The following is a 19,735-nucleotide window of genomic DNA, read 5'->3' on the forward strand; positions in this document are numbered from 1 at the left end:
GCTATAGAAAGCTGTGACTTTCTCTAGAATCTGCAAAACAAAGGAAGAGCCTTGGCATTTGTACTGTTAGGTTTCCTGGATCGCTTCATTAACCTACCTGTCTTTTCTTATCAAATATTAGTATTTTAGGGGTAGCTTTTAATTTCTGTTATAATACCATGCATTATTTCTATCAGCTTCTTTACAAATTACGTGTCTGACAATTCTTTCTCACCCTGTTACTCTGATATACGGTGATGTTAGCCGTCTGCCTTTTAAAGCAGATGATGGTAATTGATTGTGATTGGTTACTGTCCGGTGCCCATTATCCTGCCATTGTTCTCTAAACTTATGTTTGCTTTGATGCTACGCTCTGGAGTTATTTACAGCTTATTTCGAGACTATTTTGGATCTATTTGGCTTGCTTCTTATTTGATTGATTGATTGAGGCAGAGTCTCCCTCCGTTGCCTAGGCTGGAGTGCAGTGGCACGATCTCAGCTCACTGCAACCTCCACCTCCCAGGTTCAAGTGATTCTCCTGCCTCAGCCTCCCGATTAGCTGGTATTGCAGGTGCACACCACCACACCTGGCTAATTTCTGTATTTTTAGTAGAGGTGACATTTCACCACGTTGGCCAGGCTCGTCTAGAACTCTTGACCTCAAGTGATCCACTCGCCTCGGACTCCCAAAGTGCTGGGATTACAGGCGTGAGCCACCGCACCCGGCCTGCTTCTTATATTATTTTATCAGAGCAAATACAGTTATATGAAAAGGCATGGAATTTGCCTACAGAATGTGAGAGCTATATGTAACCCTGGATAACATTAGGCCCACAGATTTTAAACTGTGATTTTTTTGAAGATCCTTTAGAAATTCTACAAGTTTTTCTGTGCATATATAGCATATTAAACTGTATTTTAGGTAGAATAATAATAAAACACCCACTCTGGGACTATTTTTATACACCAGATTTTAACACCCTGGAGACCATCAATATCTAAACACATGATTCCAAGTTAACTCCCTTCTGGGCACAATTAGAATAAAGATTTTCCTGCCATACCTGCAATCAATGAGTATTTTGAGATTTTAAGGAAATCCATTTTTAAAAGCTCACTGTGTCTCACTGTGTACGTGTAAATAGGTATTTTCTTAACTTATGCAGCTAGAAATTTTAAAATATATTTGTCAGGGCAATCTTATTATTTTCACTGAATGATTTCACAATAAATAAACATTGTGTCTTTGAATATATCATATTAGCAATTTATTGAGGTTGTCTATATGATTTTATTTAGAAAGAAAATAGATTTTGCTGCTAAAAAAAATTAGAAAAGCATCTTTCCATCCAGTGACTTACCCCAAATCATACAGGTAGTGATAATCAATCAGTACATGACAGTGTTTAAGACCTTGGCCTTGGATCCAAACAGATCTGACTTTGAATTATGCCATACATAAATGTCTGATGTGCAAGTTCCTTAATTTTTATCAAATTCAGTGTCCTCTTCTATAAAGTGAATAAAATAAAATCTATTATGTTTGGTTATTTAAAAAATTATTTATAGTAAGTGTGTGTGTGTGTGTCTGTGTGTGTGTGTGTGTGTGTGTGTGTGTGTATTTATGTACTGAAAGCCTAGTATGTCTAGGAACTATCAAGTATACAAAAGAGGCTTACTATTCTCAGCAAATCTTATATTTTATTTGGGACAGGTAATAGTTTTTAAGCGAAATGAAAATGGTATGATATAATAGGACGTCACTGATGAATTTTAGCTTGGGTGATCAGTGAAAACCTCTCTGATGAGGAAACATTTGTGCTGTCATCCAAAAGATAAGAAGGATTCATCCATGAAATGTAAGGGACATTCCAGGCAAAAGGGACAGTTGGAGCACAGGCCTAAGGCCAGTATGAACTTGATGTGTCTAAAGGAAAAAACCCACGTGTCTCAAGGTTCGTGTGTAAGGAGAATACTGCAAGACAAGATGGAGATGAAGCTTAGTAAGCTGAGGTAAGTAGTTTGGATTATTCCAAGTAGCATGGAAAGCTTTTGGAATGACATGATTTAATTGTATTTACAAAATGGATTTCATTGATAGATATATAAAAATATCATGCATCAAAATTAAATTGTTGAGTTTTTTTTTTCTTTTTTTCCATTCCAATGAGTGGGATCTAGCTTTCCATTACCTGTCCTAACATCCAGTGGAATTTATTTTGGGAAGTTTTCTCTTCATTGGTGGGTGTAATTGGGTGGGCCCTGACCTTGTCCCAACTCAGGACATGACCTAAAATATGTTCAGCATATATTTCCAATCTGAATTTGAATATAAGGCAGATCAACAATGAAATTGAGAATGTTTGAAGCCTCAATTCATATTGAATGGGTCAGGTCCTGTAGTTTCTATTTCTTAGCCCTATTACAGCTCTTTGAAATCTGCTTCTCCACTCTTCTTTTTGAATTCATAAACTTTTAATATATTTCCAGTACATTCTCTTTAGCCAGTAACAGTTTCAATTGCTGGCAACCAGAGAACCTTAACTAGTACAACACATCAATTCACTGGCACATAATAGGTCCTCAATTACTGTTATGATTTGTGATTGAGGTGAACTAGAACTCAGGTTTCCTAACTTTGAATTTTCAGCACACTGGTTTTTGCATGTCTTTTATGTAGTTACGGCCTGGCTATATGCAGTTTTCTCTACCTCTGACATGTTATATCTTGTGGATTGAATGATCCCATAGAAGCTTATTGTGACAACATCTTTGTCAAATGTTTTACTTCTCAAGCAGGTCTCTGGCTTCTTGATTCTTAAATTTCAGTAGGTAATTTGTTTGGGTATTTTCTCAAAACAGTTATGGAGAAACACATGGAATAGTTTGTATTCAACCCTTTGATAAGCATTTCTTTAAATGAAGTGAGTGTTTTAGTTTCAATGGCAGAAGGGTGAGAATGAATGTGATTGCATGAGTTTGCCAATATTTTTTTTAAAAATTAACAAAAATTAAAGTAACTTATTCATCCTAAGAAATGTGATTAAATGAGCTATCATTTTATGCCATGGATTGGCAGCTGCAAGACAAAGTGCATTCAATTATTGATGCTGTCAATCAGACCATACTATAATTCTGTACTATAAGAATCTGCCATTTGAAGCTAGCTAAAAGTGCTCTCTGAGTTTCAATGTCCTGCCATGATAAAACAGGGCTTTTTAACATCAAGAAGGAAACAGAAGGGGAACAGATGTGCGAGGGAGTTGGCAAGTAAACAAATCCCTAGTCTCAGTCTGGATTGAGAGTCCTCTATTGAATTGGATCTTTGAGAAGAAATCTTTTGAAGGTAATGAAGCTGCCATTCATAGAGAGAGTGATTTGGCTCCCCTCATTAAACTGTACTATATAGTACTGCCTCTGTCTTCTCCATTTCTGTATCCTGTGCCTTAGGTTATATTCCTGATCCCATCCCTAGAACATATTGCCTAAGTGAATGTCTAAAGATACCTGTTTGTTTGACCAATTCATAAGTAAGTCTAATGCTGTGTAACTGTTTCTCCAGGCCCTAAGAGCAGCACACACATCTGGAAAAGTAAATATAGCTACTAAAATTGCCACCAATTATGTCTGCTAACTGCAGCACCATTCACAATTTGTGCAGTTGCACAGGTGTCTCATTAATGCTTAAATATTGGGATTGACAGAAACAATTATAGTTTCCCTTAGATTTGTAAGAACCTTTCAGTTCAGTGATAGAGTAGTGGACAGGAGCTTAGAGACAGGAATTCTACTCCTGGCTGCCATACTAATAAGATATATGACCTCAAGCAAATTACTTAATCTCACTGGCTGCTGCTGCTGCTTTGAAATAATGGAACTAAGCTATGTGACCCTGGAGAATGAGGGGACTGTATGTTTCCAATGCAAAACTGGAACTGATGTGTGATGGAATTTTTCTTGGGTTCACAAAGTATATTTTGCCACTAAAATATTCATATAGCTGGAGTTCCATAGGAGCAATGAGACAAAATGTTTTAAATCAGGAAAGTCTCAGAAAGTTAGGTACATATTCTCACCCTATTAATAACATCTCCCTGTAGCCCTAAAATCCTAGTACTTTAAGATTCACGGTGACTCAGTGAAGCACTAATACCTTTTTCTTTTCTGTTTGTTTTCAATCAGTTTTATTGCATGTAATTTATATCCAAAAATTTACTCTTTTTAGAATTCAGTTCTATGAGTTTGGACAAATGCACACAGTAGTATAATCCCATCACAAGAAAGATGTAAAACGTTTCTATCACCCAAAAAATTGCCTCAAACTCCTGTGTAATCAATCCGCTCCTCTCATTCTCAGTTCCTGGAAACAACCAATCTATTTTCTGCCTCTATAGTTTTGTCTATTCCAAATGTCATATAAAAGGAATCATACAGTATGTAACGCTTTTATTTAGCATCATAAATTTAAGATTCATTCACATTGTATGTGTTACTAATTTACGTATGTTGCTGAGGGTTTGTGGTAGGAAGAATAATAACAGTCCCCCAAGATGTTCACACCCTAATCCCTGAAACCTATGAATCTCTTATTTTACATGATAAAAGCAATTTTATAGATACAATTAAGATTTAGAACCTTAAAATGGAGAAATTATCCTGGATTATCTGAGTGGGCTTAATCTAATCATATAAATCCATATAAGAGAGTAGTAAAGAGAAATATAGATGAAAGAAGGAGCAGAGATTAGAAGACTGACAGGGATTCCACTCATTATTGCTGGCTTTGAGAATGGAGGAGAGAGGGGCCACAAGTCAAGGAATGTGGGTGGCCATCCCTATTACTTTTGAAATCTATATGGAAGCCCTAATTTTCCCGTTATACATTGTGTTAAATTTGAGTTCATGTGGAGATCCTGACTCTTGCTTTCAATGTTTCTCTTCTGTCTGCTGGGCAGTTCATACTTTGTAATTATTTCTAATAAATACAATACATCACTGATTATAAGGAGTTTAAAACTATTAAGTAATGGAAGAGGCTGTTGAGTCAGCCCTAGATTCTAAGGCTCCTTCTGCCACTTACTAACCAGGTGTATGTAGCAAGTAGCTGAACATCTCTAAGCTTCAGTTTTTAACTGTAAAAAGTGGGAAACAATAAGGATTACTGTTATGAAGATTAAATAGTGTTTTGTCAAGTGCTTGCTTAGTACAGTGCCTAGCCTAGAGAAAGCACCAAGAAATGATGGTTTTATTATTATTACAATTTTTAGTAACAAGCATTTCCAATAGTAGTCTTATGTCTTTATATTTTCAAATATAGGGATCTCTTTTGTGGGACATACTTACTCATTAAATACCCACATGAACAGTGATGTCAGGCAGAAATCTTGTCAATAGTCAATAGAACAATTGATCTGTCTGTCCTTTGGAGCTCATTTTCTAAGTAGACAGTTTTTATTGTAGTTGTGAAAAAGTATGACATTTAGCATCAGTCAAACAAGGGGGTCACATTCTATCACTGACCGTTGCAAGTGACTTTGTGCATGCTATTTAACCTCTTTGAACTTGATAAAAATAATCTCCAACTCCCAAAGTTATCATGAGATTCTACTAAGATGAACACATAGTTCACACTTTAAACATTAATTTTCTTCTCCCAAACAGAAATTTGGAGATTATACAATATAATATATGCTCATGAATAAATGATATATGAATGCTCATGAGTCAATGATATAAATAGAAGTATGTGTATAATTTGATGTTTATGATCTGCACTTAACTTTTTCAAGTGCTAATTTACAATGCGGAGTTCTCACTCAATGTATTTCAGTTCTATAGAAACAGTGAAATTAAAGAAATTTTTTTCCTTTGCATTTCTTAGGTGTTTATGATGACAGAAGTGCTTTGAGTCATTGTTATTCCAATTGTGAAGCAAATTAGTCCAATTGTAGCCTGATATTAACTCAGTGAACCTTGAAAGAACATGAGAATCCTGGTAGGATGAAGGGCCAGGTACCTGCTTCAACTCAGTTGCTTCTTGTATGGCTGCAGCATATGTGTATTCCTTGCTCATAGTCTTTTGATGTGACTCATGCACAGATGTCTGAGAGAATGGCCATTCAAACTCCCTCTTTATCTCTTTTTGTTTTGATATGCTTAGTCCCAACAAAGGCAGGAACTGCGTTTGACTGGACTGTATAATGGAGACTCTAAAAGTTGGTCCATACTCTGTGTGGCAGACAGAACTGTGACTTAAATTAGCAGACAGGGAGCCTTTGAAAGTTAGTAACTGCTAACACAGCTGGCTGTTCTTGTACCCTGTATGAATTAAAATATTTCATTTTTACCATCAACCCACTTTTATGTGAACCGCAGAAAAGGGAGAAAGCAAATAGAATTAAAGTCTTTTGAAAATATCTTTTTTAAACACTGTGTTTTTCAGAATAATGAAGTGGCAGTTGAATCCATTAAAATTTCATCCTCACAATATTCAAGTTTCAATTATAATCCATAGAACCCTCGTGGCCTCTACCAAACTTATTTCACCTTGAACAAAGCTCTATTTTTAGCTATTTTACATATTTTGCTTCTAATAATGATCTGAAAGTTCTGAAAGGTTTCACTAATAAAGTTACAAAGCAACATGTTTAATCTAAGGTAGAAACATTTTTCAGTCACATTTATAAGATTTTTATTTGGTTTTTTTTTTTTTTTTTTTTGACATTATTGTTTGACACAAATTAGGGAGAAATCTTCATCAAAAACTTTTCTTCTAGCTCTCCAGACTGAGATAAATAAGGAAAGGTCAATCTAGAATTTCAGCTCCCTCATGAAAATTACATCTCTCTTTTCTCACAAATATATATGGAACTCATGCTGACAAAATGCATCACATGCTGAATGCATCTTTATAATTCATGCTTCAAGAATAGTTGAGCCGAATCTTCAGACCTCAAAATTTCACATTATCCTGTGTAACATAGGAAACATAATTGGAATACATTAATATAGTACAAAAGAATATATTTCTAAGAACTTAATTTTTCTAAGAAAAAGAGAGTTAATATCTTCAACATAAGGATAATGAAGGATATATATTGTCATGTAGGTGAAATAGCCAAGTTAGCATAGTGCATGTAGCATGTAGTCAACTGATGCAAGGGACTTTTGGCAATTACTGAAGCAAAATGGGGAGTGAGCTTTCTGTATTTTCAGATGGCTAGCAGATAAGGGTGCTTAAACGTCCCTCATCCCTAATTTTTACTAATCATCCCGGTGTCACATTAAATGTGTATCTGAAAGGCCTTCTTGGAACTTCTCAATATGAATTATACCCTCTTCTACAATCTTATATACTTAGTTTGTGTGTATTTGTTAATGTCTCCTTGATCTCTTCTGCTTAGACTCTCTGTGTATATTGGTTTCATAAATGTGACTTGTCCTTTAGTCCAAGTTTAAATGCTGGTTCTTCTCTGGAGACTTGCTTGACATCCTAAAACAACTCAATTTTACATGGCCTTTTTTGTAACTTCTTTGTAATTGGACCTGTATTATAGAAGTTTCCACAATTTTTCAAATTAGCTATGTACTTTTCCAGATTCCACTTCTTTGCCTCTGTTCCCTACTTCCTACAATATCTTAAATCCTTTAAAAGCCAAGGTCAGTGTCTTAATAATTTTGAGTTCCCTCAAATCTCAACCCAGAGCTGGCATATAGTAATCTTCAATTTTTACATAAATACATATTGCCTTATCTGTTTGTCTTCATCTGTAGTTTTTTTATTTTATTTTGATGAGTATATAATGAAATACATATCTCCTCACTATATATTTCATTGTAAATGAAATACAATATACAGTCATTAAAATTTAAAACAAGTTTTGGTACTGTTTTCAAAATATTTATATATACATGTATTAATATATATTTAATTGTTTTTATAACTAACATTTATTGGCTGCTTATTATTAATATATGATAAGTGCTGTACTAAATGCTTCATATGTATTTGCTCATTTAAAGTTTATGACAATTCTATAAAGTGAGAAATATTTTATATGATTATCTGTATTGGTAAATGAGAAACTTGAGGGAAAGAAAGATTTAGAGGCTTGGCTAACAGTCACATAGGTAAGTGATCATTGGCAGAGCCACTTTTAAATTTGAAACTCAGAAGATCTGCTCCTGGAGCCTACGATTCAACCCATAAACTAATTTGCATATTCACAAATCTTACACTATTATTATACCCAGTACTAAGAATTATGTACTTTGAATGTCATATTCATAGTTTTTACTCCAATAAACATATATGAAATAGAAATTAGAAAATGATAAAATTTGAATATATAAATGAAGTTCTGGTATTTTCTTGCTAAATTACAGTGGATGTTCTCATGTATGCTGGGAGTGCCACATTCCACTTGGATCCCATTGATGAGATAATCTTAACTAGTAAATCATCTACCAATACTTTAAAAATCTTTCACTAAGCAGCCCTTCTTTTTGTTAAAACCTAGATAATATGAATATAATATTTCAAGTGACAAAAATAATTTGCATTCCATCAGTAAAAACAGCTGGTCAGCTAGAATGCTTCCATAAATAAAGATGAGGCACAGGGAACAAGTTTAGGATATAAATATTTGTCCTATAGAAAGTCACTCCACATCTGACCAAGAGTGTGTCTCTTTTTTTTTTTCGAGACAGAGTGACCTTCTGTAGCCCAGACTGGAGTGCAGTAGCGTGATCTCCGCTCATTGCAACCTCTGCCTCTGGGTTCAAGAAATTCTCTGCCTTAGCCGTAGCTGAGATTACAGGCACCTGCCACCTCACCTGGCTAAATTTTTGGTATTTTTAGTAGAGACGGGGTTTCACCATTTTGGGCAGGCTCGTCTTGAATTCCTGACCTTGTAATCCTCCCGCCTCAGCTTCCCAGAGTGCTGGGATTACAGGCGAGTGTGTCTCTTTTTTTATCCATCTCTAATTGTGTTACCAGTGATCGTTTGGGAATTATTAGAATATAATAAAGTATTCCATACTCCTGAAATGTTTCATATTTTCATTTTGGTTTTTTGTTTTGTTTTGTTTTGTTTTGTTTGAGACGGAGTCTCGCTCTCTCACTCAGGCTGGAGTGCAGTGGTGCTATCTCCGCTCACTGCAAGCTCCGCCTCCCAGATTCACTCTGTTCTCCTGCCTCAGCCTCCTGAGTAGCTGGGACTACCGGCGCCCGTCACCACGCTTGGCTAATTTTTTTTGTATTTTTAGTAGAGATGGGGTTTCACCGTGTTAGCCAGGATGGTCTCGATCTCCTGACCTCGTGATCCGCCTGCCTTGGCCTCCCAAAGTGCTGGGATTACAGGCGTGAGCCACCACGCCCGGCCTCATTTTTTAATCTTTGCCATTGTTTCCACTATGTATGTAAATTCAAATTTTTAATGTGAAATGACATGATGGAGCAAAGAGCTGTCAGGTTGATTTTGTGATGGTCATCAACGAAAGCCTAGCTCTGGCAAAGTGCTTTGGAGAAACTGTTTTATATTTAGGCCGTCAGTTTCTTTTTATCTGTAAAATAAACTCAGTGCCTTGAACACAGAGGAACTCAATTACTTCTTGAAGAAGGAGCGGGAGACGGGTGGAAAGAAGGCGTTAGAGTACATGATTAAGCTCCTTTTCTGCTCTAAAATTTACTGACTCTGATTTCTAAAACTTTATCTTGGGTTTCAAATCGAAAAATTTGTGGATTTATTGATCAACTTTTTGCTTACCCTAACCATGGATCCAGCTGCATTTAAGTGTAGTATTTCATGCTCCAATCATGTTATAGGACTTAAAAAGATCAAAAATCAATTCTCACTGGTCACAGTGTTTGAAATTCTCAAGGTGTTGAGCAACTAAGTCTGTCTATGAACATTTTAAGGCCCTCTTCAAACAAGAACCCTTCACAGGCACATACAAAGTACCATGAAGCTAACTAATAATGTGGATAGGACTTCTAGTTAATATTCATTGGCACTCCTTACATTCTCCCATTTCTAGTTTGCATTAGGGAAAGAATTTATTACTTGATGCTAATTTCATTTAAAAGCTTGAAGTTGAGAAGCAACTTTCTTCAAAATAGAATTTGATACAGAATAAGTTTGAGGGTGATTCTGAGAGCATCCAGCCTCTCTGCCTAACAATCTAAGAATGGGCTGTCTTACAGACAGGGATGACAGTGATTGAAAGATTTCAATTTCTTCTAATCTTACCCATAGAACTTCAAGAATTTGAATCGCCCTAGATTAAAAAAGGGGCACAGTCAACCATTTTCCAAATTTAAGGAATCCTGTAGAGTTGAAACTTAGCAAAAGCTTCTTTATAAAATATTATATACGGTCCTTTTGTCTGAACTATTCTAACACAAAGTACCCTTTCTCTGTGTCCTTTGGATCTTTCCCAAATTGCACCTAAGAATTTGAGTGTGTTAGCAGGAGCCCAGAGACCCCTCTCATTAAATAGTTCCCTGAATACTGTGAGTGTGAAAAGCATTCTTTTGAAATAATTCAATTTCCTAATATAGTGGTTATGCTTCCAGATATAATTATGTATTAGCTAAGGATATAAATCCTCTCAATTGTAATTATGTAGTCTCATTACAAAACTGTCTGTACAATATAGGAAATGAGTGATTAAACTTTTATTCAGCAAAGTTTCGTCATCAGTTGTTGAAACATGTGTCAGGATTATTCTCTTTTGGTATTTTGCTTGGTACCTGGACTATTAATCAGTTTGTATGAAAGTGGGGATGATATATTGTCTCAGCCTGAAATCCTTTGTATTTTGTGGGTTTTCATGACATTTAATGTAATAAAAAACTACCCTTGGGTCATTAAAAACAAGAAGGTCAAGTTTTCCTTTTTTCCTGACACAGCAGAGCTCTGATTAAGAATAAAGGCACAAGGTGATTTCTGCTGTGAAATCTCATTTGGGTTGAGAGTGATATAAACGGTTATTTTAAATGGAAACAGCAATGATAATAAGCCACTACTGATTTTATTTCATGTTGATATGCTAATAAAACTCTTAAAATTTTCTCAGAATTATAATAATTGCACTCTGTCTTGTATAAGGGTAGAAATACATTTTTGTTAGAAGGGATAAAGACTTATTTGAACCCAATCTAATGATTTTGTAAATTCTACTAGTCCCTTAATCAGAATAAAACCTTATAAAACTACATAGTACTCTATGCGTATTGATGTTTATGACTGAAATCCTCTCATTTAGCTTTTTTGCAATTTTATCATTATTTTAAAAATTTAATCATAATCATTTTACTTTGTTAAATTTTCATTTTTTCTGCAAAATTTTAATAATTTGATTTCCAGTAATCATTTTCTTATTTTCTTTGATCATCCTCTATTACTCCCTTCCTTCTCTCCCTCTCATTTTTATTTAAATGATTCACAATTTTCAAATAAAAATTTAGAAAAATTTGAGTTTATGTCAAAGTTTTATTTCAAAGTTTGCAAAAAGAGAGGGCTAAGCTGGCCAATTGAAATATTCTTTCTCGGTAAGGACAATTTCGAAGTAAAAAGATTGACTAGACAATTATTGGTATCTGGATACAATAAAAAGAAAGAAAACATCTAAAACATCTAGCTAAAGAACATAGATACTTGACTAATAACCAATAAATGGGTTAGCTAATTTCAGAAGAAGCCTTAGTATTGTTGAACTTTATTTAAAATTGCTTAGCATTTTATCAGCATTAAAATTTCCTCTTAAAAGAATATGAGTTTCTCTGCTCAAAAAAGTTTTGCCCTGATCAGATTTGGGGCAATGTTTCTTTGTAAATTACTACAGATAGAAGATATTTAACTTTAAAGAAATTTTCAAATTAAACTTTATACTTATATCCCATTTGTTTATTTAAATCAGCTTTATTTACCTATAATGGACATATAATAAAGTACACATAAAGTGTACACTTTTATGTCTTGATACATGAATATACCCATGAAACCATCATTGCAGTCAAAATAATGAACATATCCATCACCCTCACAAGTTTTCTTGTGTCTTTTAAGTTTCTCCTTCCTGCTTCCTCTTTGCGCCCTCAGGCAAACACTGAACTGCTTTCTGTAATCATAATTAATTTGAATTTTTATTTTCTAGCGTTTTATATAAATGGAATTGAAGAGTGTACATTCTTTTTGGGGGGCTGCAGGAGAATCTGGCTTCTTTCATGCAGCATAATTATTTTGTGATTCACTGATGTGTTGCATGTGCCATTAGTCCATTCCTTTTTATTGCACAGTATAATTCTGTTCCATGGATATAACACTATTTGTTTACCCACTCACATGTTGGTGGATGTTTGAGTAGTTTTCAGCTTTAGGAAAATGTCAAAAATGTATCTAGGAACAACTGTGTACAAGTGTTTGTATGTACATATGTTCATTCCTTGTGAGTAAATACCTAGAATTTGAGTGGGTGGATTTTATAGTTGTGTATGTTTAACATTTTAAGAAACATGAAACTACTCTCCAAAATGATTGTATCATATTACACTCCTACCAGCACTGTATAAAAGTTTAGCTTCCTCCGCACCCTTGCCAACACTTGGTAAGGTAAGCCTTTTTAATCTTATCTAATCTAATAGCTGTGTGGTAGTATCTCGTGGTGGTTTTTATTTGCTTTTCCCTAAGAACCAATCACATTGAGCATCATTTCATGTGCTGATGTGCCATCCATATAGCTTCTTTGGTGAAGTGTGAATTCAACTCTTTTACCTTTTTTTTTTAAATGGTTTGTTCTTTATATTATTAAGTTTTGAGAGTTCTTTAGGTATTTTATACATGAGTTTTTTATGTAATTTGCGTATATTTTCCCCTTGTTTGTGACTTTTCTTTTCATTCTCTTAAATTTGGTTTTCACAATGCAAAACGTTTTAAATTTTAATTAAATCTAATTTATCAATTTTTAATGGATTTTTTTGATGTAGTACCTAATAAATCTTCACCTAACCCAAAGACATAAAGCTTTTCTCCTTTGTTTTCTTCAAAAGATGTTCTAGTTTGAGGTCTATGATATGGTTTGAATGTACCTGCTTTCCCAAAATTCATATGTCGAAAATTTCCAATGTGATAGTATTACAAGATGTGGCCTCTGGAAGGTAATTAAGTCATAAAGGCTCTACCCTCATGAGTGGGATTAGTGCTTTATAAAAGAGGCTTAAGAGAGCTTGTTTACCCCTTTCATCATGTGAGGTTGCAGCAAGAAGACCCCATCTGTAAATCTGCTCACTCCTTGATCTAGGACTTCCCAACATCCAGCATTATAAATGGCAATTTCTGTTGTTTATAAATTACTCAGTCTAAGGTATTTTGTTATAGTAGCCTGAATGGACTAAGGCAGTCTATGGTCTTTGAGTTAATTTTTCTATATCACATAGTGCAAGGTAGGAATTAAAATTATTTTGCTTCTTTTTATTTTTTTATGTTACCAATTGTTCCAGCTCCATTGGTTGAAGTGACTTCCCTTTCTCCACTGAATTATATTTGTATGTTTGTTGAAAATCAGTTGTCCAACTATATGTGGGTCTATTTCTGGTCTCTGTTTTGTTCCATTCATCTAGTTGTCTGTTTGGACACAAAACCATACTTGAAAACTTGATAAATGTCATTTTCTAAAAAGTCTTGAAATAAGGTATTATTAATTCTCTGAATTTTTTTCTTAACTTCCAAAGTCTGGCAGGGGTGTGGGGCGGTGCTATTCTAGGTTCTTTGCATTTGCAAATAAATTTTAGAATCAGGTCAAGTACAGTGACTCATGCCTGTAATCCCAGCACTTTGAGAGGCTATAGGTGGATCACTGGAGGTCAGGAGTTCAAGACCAGCCTGGCCAACACGGTGAAACCCTCTCTCTACTAAAAACAAAAAAATTAGTTGGGCATGGTGGCACATGCCTGTAGTCCCAGCTACTAGAGAGGCTGAGGCGGGAGAATCACTTGAAACTGGGAGGTGGAGTTTGCAGTGAGCTAGGATCACAACACCACATTCCAGCCTGGGAGACAGAGTGAAACTCCATCTCAAGAAAAAGAAAAATTAGAATCAGTATGTAATTTCTTTAAAAAATTCTGTTGGGATTGTGATTAGTCAGTTTTGGATAAATCGACATCAACAATAATGGGTTTTCTAACCCATGAACGTGGTGTATCTGTACATTCATTTGGTCTTTAATTTCTCTCAGCAATGTGTTATAGCTTTCAGTGTACAGATCTTGTATATATGTTGTGAAAGATTCATCCCCATGTATTTCATTTAATTTTATATTATTGGGGATGTTTTTGTGTAAATTTCAATGTCTAATGTTTTGTTGCTAGACTATAAAAATACAATTGGTTTTTGTATGTAATTTTTATATTCTGTAGCCTTACTAAATCCACATATTAATCAGTTCTAGTACTTTTTGTGTAGATTCCAATACATTTTTACTTAGACAATCATCTGCAAATAAAGACAGTTTTAACATTTTTATTTCTACTTTGGGTGCCTTTTATTTCTTGCCATACTGAACTGGATAGAACCTCCAGGACAATGTTGAACAGAAGTGATGGGAGCTGACATCCTTGCCTTTTCCTGTACTTAATAAGAAAGCATTCAGACTTTCATCATTAAGTATAATCTTAACTCCAGGTTTTTGCAGATATCCTTGATCAAGCTGAAGAAATTTCTTTCTAGTCCTAGTTTGCTTAAAGTTTTTATGAGCAATTGATGTTGAATTTTGTCAAATGCTTCTTGTATGTCAATTGAGATGATTATATGGTTTTTATTTTTTAGTTTATTAATACGGTTAATATGGTTACATCAACTGCTTTTGTACGAAGCAAATCTCTTTCAATTTAATGTATCTTTATTGTAAAGTTGCTCTGGCTATTCCATTATATCTTCAAGTCATTTGCCAAATTCCTCCTAGAACATTGATAAGTAATAGAATTAAGGTATTTTCTAAAATAACTGATAAAGACTTTACATCTTATTGCTAACTTTACTAGAGGCATTATAACCTCAGCTACAATTTATTTATTCACATTTTGTTTTTCATGTTTTATTTTTTGTTATTCTCTTTGACATACTCCATGCTAATTTCAGTTAGTCCCTGAGCTGGGTGCCAGTAGGGTTTCTATTAATTTGAATTGTTTGGGTAAAATTTCTAATATAGTTAAACATAGATCTAAACTAAGACCCAGCAAGTTTACTTTTAGGTATTTATCCAAGGGAAATGAAAACATATATCCAACAAAAGACTTATACAAATGTGTGTACTATATAATTCCATTTATATAAAGTTCAAGAACAGATGAAACAAATATTTTAAAGCCAGAATACTAATTGCCTGTGAAATGTGTGTATTGACAGGAAGAGATATGAGGAAGTTTTCTGGGGTGCAGAAATATTCTATATCCTGATTGAAGTGTTGGATTCAGGGATATACTGATTTATTAAAACTGATCCGAGTGTATACATAAAATCTTATGTTTCACTCTATGTAAATTGTACAATAATTAATTACATATATATACATATCATGTATATATTTATAAATCAGTATACATGTATATAATGTAATTAATTATGTAAATTATACATATGTAGCTATTTATCTGCCAGGTGAAGTATATTTTTAAAATCATGCATTTTATATATAAATTTTAAATTTTTTAATTATTTAAAATTTTCAAAGAACAAATTTCTGTATCAGTAAGGATTTTTTGTTATAAATATTGGAAAATGACTCTGGCTGTCATAAGCAGAAAAGAATTCATCAGAAGGAGATTCACATCTCACAAAACAGGCATATGGACAGGAATAAAGAAGCTTGTACACCTAGATCATATTGCAGGAAAACGTAGTGCTTTAGCTGTCATTGTTATGTGTCTATCCTTAAAAATGTGTGTATAATGTAAATATATATGTACATACACACACATACACAGGTGACCCTTGAACAACACAGGTTTGAACTGCTTGGGTCCACTTACATGTGGATTTTTGTCAGTAAAAGTTATGCCCAGTGTGTTGGTTCTCCTGCCTCCTCTCCCATCTCCTCTACCTCTTCCTCCTCTGCCGCCCCTGAGACAGCAAGACCAACCCTTTCCCTTCCTCCTCCTTAGCCTACTCAACATGAAGACAATGAAGATGAAGACCTTTATGATAACCCACTTCCACTTAATAAAGAGTAAATATATTTTTCTTCCTCATGGTTTGCTTAATAACATTTTCTTTTCTTTAGATTAATTTATTGTAGGATTACAGTATTTAATAAATAGAGCACATTATGTTACCAATAAGGCTTCCAATCAAGAGTAGGCTGCTAGTAGTTAAGTTTTGGGGGAGTCAAATATTGTACACAAATTTTCAACTGCACAAGGATGTTGGTGCTCCTAATCCACATGTTGTTTAAGGGTCAATTTTATATATAACTACAGTTTAGAAAATCTTTGTGTCACTCCCTCATGCTTTCATATTTAGGTCATGTTAGTTGAGTTAGGTCACCTCCAACCCACTCTCATTCCCAGGCTGCAGTAGAAAGAAGGCCTTTCATTCCCTCCAAGACTATCCTCAGCAACAACTTCCTAATAAAAATCAGAGAATTAGTAGGAAGAGGAGCATGTTGGTTTATGGAAAGTCAAAATAAAAACAAAAAAATAAAATATTCACACACATACACACACAAGCTGTCCATGACATTGTCTCTCTTGTATTTTGTCTCTATATACCTGATATTGGGATAAAGTGGAATATAGTGTTTAGGGGAAGGAAGTATTAGAAACAGAGAAAGAAATGGGTTCACCTGGCTTTATTCTTGATGTGGGAAATCAAAAGCAAATTGATAAGACAAATGACATACAGAGCATTTATTGTGTTAGAAAGCGTAGGACCTATACAATTAACAAGTCATAAGTTTAAATCTTAATTCTCCCTTATATCTTTTAGACCTTAGGCAAGTTACTTATCTTTTCTGACCCCATGCCTTTCGATTGCAAAATGGAAGTAGTACCTGTCCCCAGGTTTTTTATGAAGATTAAACGAGAACATGTATGTAAAGTGTACAATGTGACACACTAATTCTCAATGTGTACTTACCAAATACTATTTTCCCATCTCTCTTCTTTAGAATATGGTGTTACTTTTGATTCATCCCTACTACCATGACCCTGCTGAAAGGGGTTATAATTTTTTTTTTTTTTGAGACAAGTTCTCACTCAGTTGCCCAGGTTGAAGTACAGTGGTGTGATCAGGGCTCACTACAGCCTCAACTTCCTGGGTTCAGGTGATCCTCCCAACTCAGCCTCCTGAGTGGCTGGGACAACACGCATGTGCCACCAGGCCTGGCTAATTTTTTATAGAGATAGGGTTTCGCCATGTTGCCCAGGCTGATCTCGAACTCCTAAACTCAAGTAATCCACCTGCCTTGGCCTCCCAAAATGCTGGGATTAAAGGTGTGAGCCACTGATCCCAGCCTAAAAGGGGTTGTATGTCTCAAATATGCTAACTGCATCCCATCAGGAAATGGTATTGCTGTCAAACTCATGTGGTGGCACTGTTCTTGAGGGTGGTTCTATAGAGAGATGATAGTTTCTTCTTCATGAAACGTAAGTCCTGATGAGACCACTTACCCTCCATCATTTCTTATTTCCCATTTTAGGCACAGTCTGCCTTACACCAACAAAAACTTGATTCCATTGACTTGTTTGTATGGCTACTTTATAGGGACACTGGTCTGTGTGTTTAAGTGTGTTTTTGTCTTAGCTGGTAAGTCTTTCCTTTCTACATTTAGTGCTCCTTTCAAGATCTCTTATAAGGTAGGTTTGGTGGTAAGGAACTCCCTCTATATTTGCTTATCTGAAAAGAATTTTATTTCTCCTTCACTGAGGAAGCTTAGTTTGACTGGACATAGAATTCTTGGTTGAAGATTTTTTCTTTAAGAATGTTGAATATAGGCCGCCCATCTCTTCTCACTTATAGGGTTTCAGCTGAGAGGTCCACAGTTAGCCTGATTGGGTCTCATTTGTAGGTGACCTGCCCTTTCTTTCTAGCTGTCTTTAACATTCTTTCTTTCATTTAGACCTTGGGAAATCTGATGATTATGTGTCTTAGGGATGATATTCTTGTGTAGAATTGAAAGGCCATTTCTCACTTTATGCAATTCATGGAAGAATCATTTTTCCCCCAAAATAGGCTATCTGAAACTCAAAGACAAATACATATTTTTCATTAAAAGTTGTGGAAAAATACTGAAAAAATTAAAAAATGACTTTGTTGTAGAAGAATAGTTCTTAAACATGAGTGTGTCTAAGTGTAATCTAGGGAAGTGTCATCTTCAGAATCTCCAGTCTCACTCCAGACGTGGTGATTCATTAATTCTGGGGCATTGTTCTTGGACAATTAGAAATAGAGAAAGAAATGGGTTCACCTGGCTTTATTCTTGATATGGGAAATCAAAAGCAAATTGATAAGACAAATGACATACAGAGCATTTATTGTGTTAGAAAGCACATTTATTGTCCATTGTTCTTGGACAATGCCCCAGAATTAATGAATCAACAACACTCTCATAATTTTGATGAGCTAATTCAGAAGTTGTTTTTGTTTTTTCCCCACTAGAAAGGATTTCCAGGGAGAAGTTTCTGGTTTGTTTGTTTGTTTGTTTTTGTTGTTGTTGTTGTTGTTTTGTTAAGCTGTCATGGATTGTGCCGAAGGCAGTGGAAACAGGACCTATACTATATCTAGAGAGCAGTGGGTGGTGACTCCTCAATAGTTATAAAGGAGGATCTCAAACTGGTGGCCAAGGACCAAAACCAGTCCAAAAATGTGTTCTTTCTGGCAAAATGGTGTTTCAAATGTTGTTTGTAATATCCTTAGGCTAAGCTTACTTTCTTCAGCTCATCATTGGTGGCTCTCTGGCTCCTTGTCAAAGTCAGCCACACTATATTTATATTTAAGAGATACACTTGACTCTGAGGCATTCCAGTTTGTGAGCTTTGAGAATTTACAAGATCCCTCTCTAGATTGTAGAAAACTCAGAGTATGTGAAGTATTTGGAAACTGCCTGATGATAATTATATTTTGTTTGTGAGTTCTAAGTTGACCAGGCCAAGCCAAACCGATCAAGATCAATTTATGAATTATTTTCTACTCAAAGCTGACATGTTCTGACATGTTCAATGCAGGTTGGACCTCTACTCTTCTTCCAGAATTTGTTGGTTTACTTCTTTGTTCACACACTACTAGACTACAAGCAATACTTGAGCAGAAACTAAGTGTCTTGCCTTGTCCTCTGAGACCAGCATATTGCATAGAACTTAACACATATTTAAATATTATTGGAATGAAGAAGGTGAAAAGGAAGGGAAAGAGGGATGGAAGAGAGGAAGAAAAAAGACAATGGAGGAAGAAAAGGAAGAAAGAAGAAAGGAGGGGGGACGGGATACAAACACTAAGGAAAGGAAGGAAAAAGGACAGAGGCAAGTTTCAACTGGAAAATCTGGGAATGTGACAAATTGATGCCTCATTTTAAGAAAATGAAAACAAGAATGTGGCCTATTTTAATTGGTAAAGTTTCTAGATCATAATAAATTCAGAATTAGGCATCTTTGAGCAAAGACCAAAACATTGAGAATTGTGTTTGAGTATCAGGCACTGCGTTCTCAGTGATTGATAACATTACCTTAGATCTTGCTTTATGTCACTTGAAGGGCTTCCTGCTG

Source organism: Macaca thibetana, chromosome 15 (genome assembly GCF_024542745.1).
Source record: "Macaca thibetana thibetana isolate TM-01 chromosome 15, ASM2454274v1, whole genome shotgun sequence".
NCBI lineage: Eukaryota > Metazoa > Chordata > Mammalia > Primates > Cercopithecidae > Macaca > Macaca thibetana.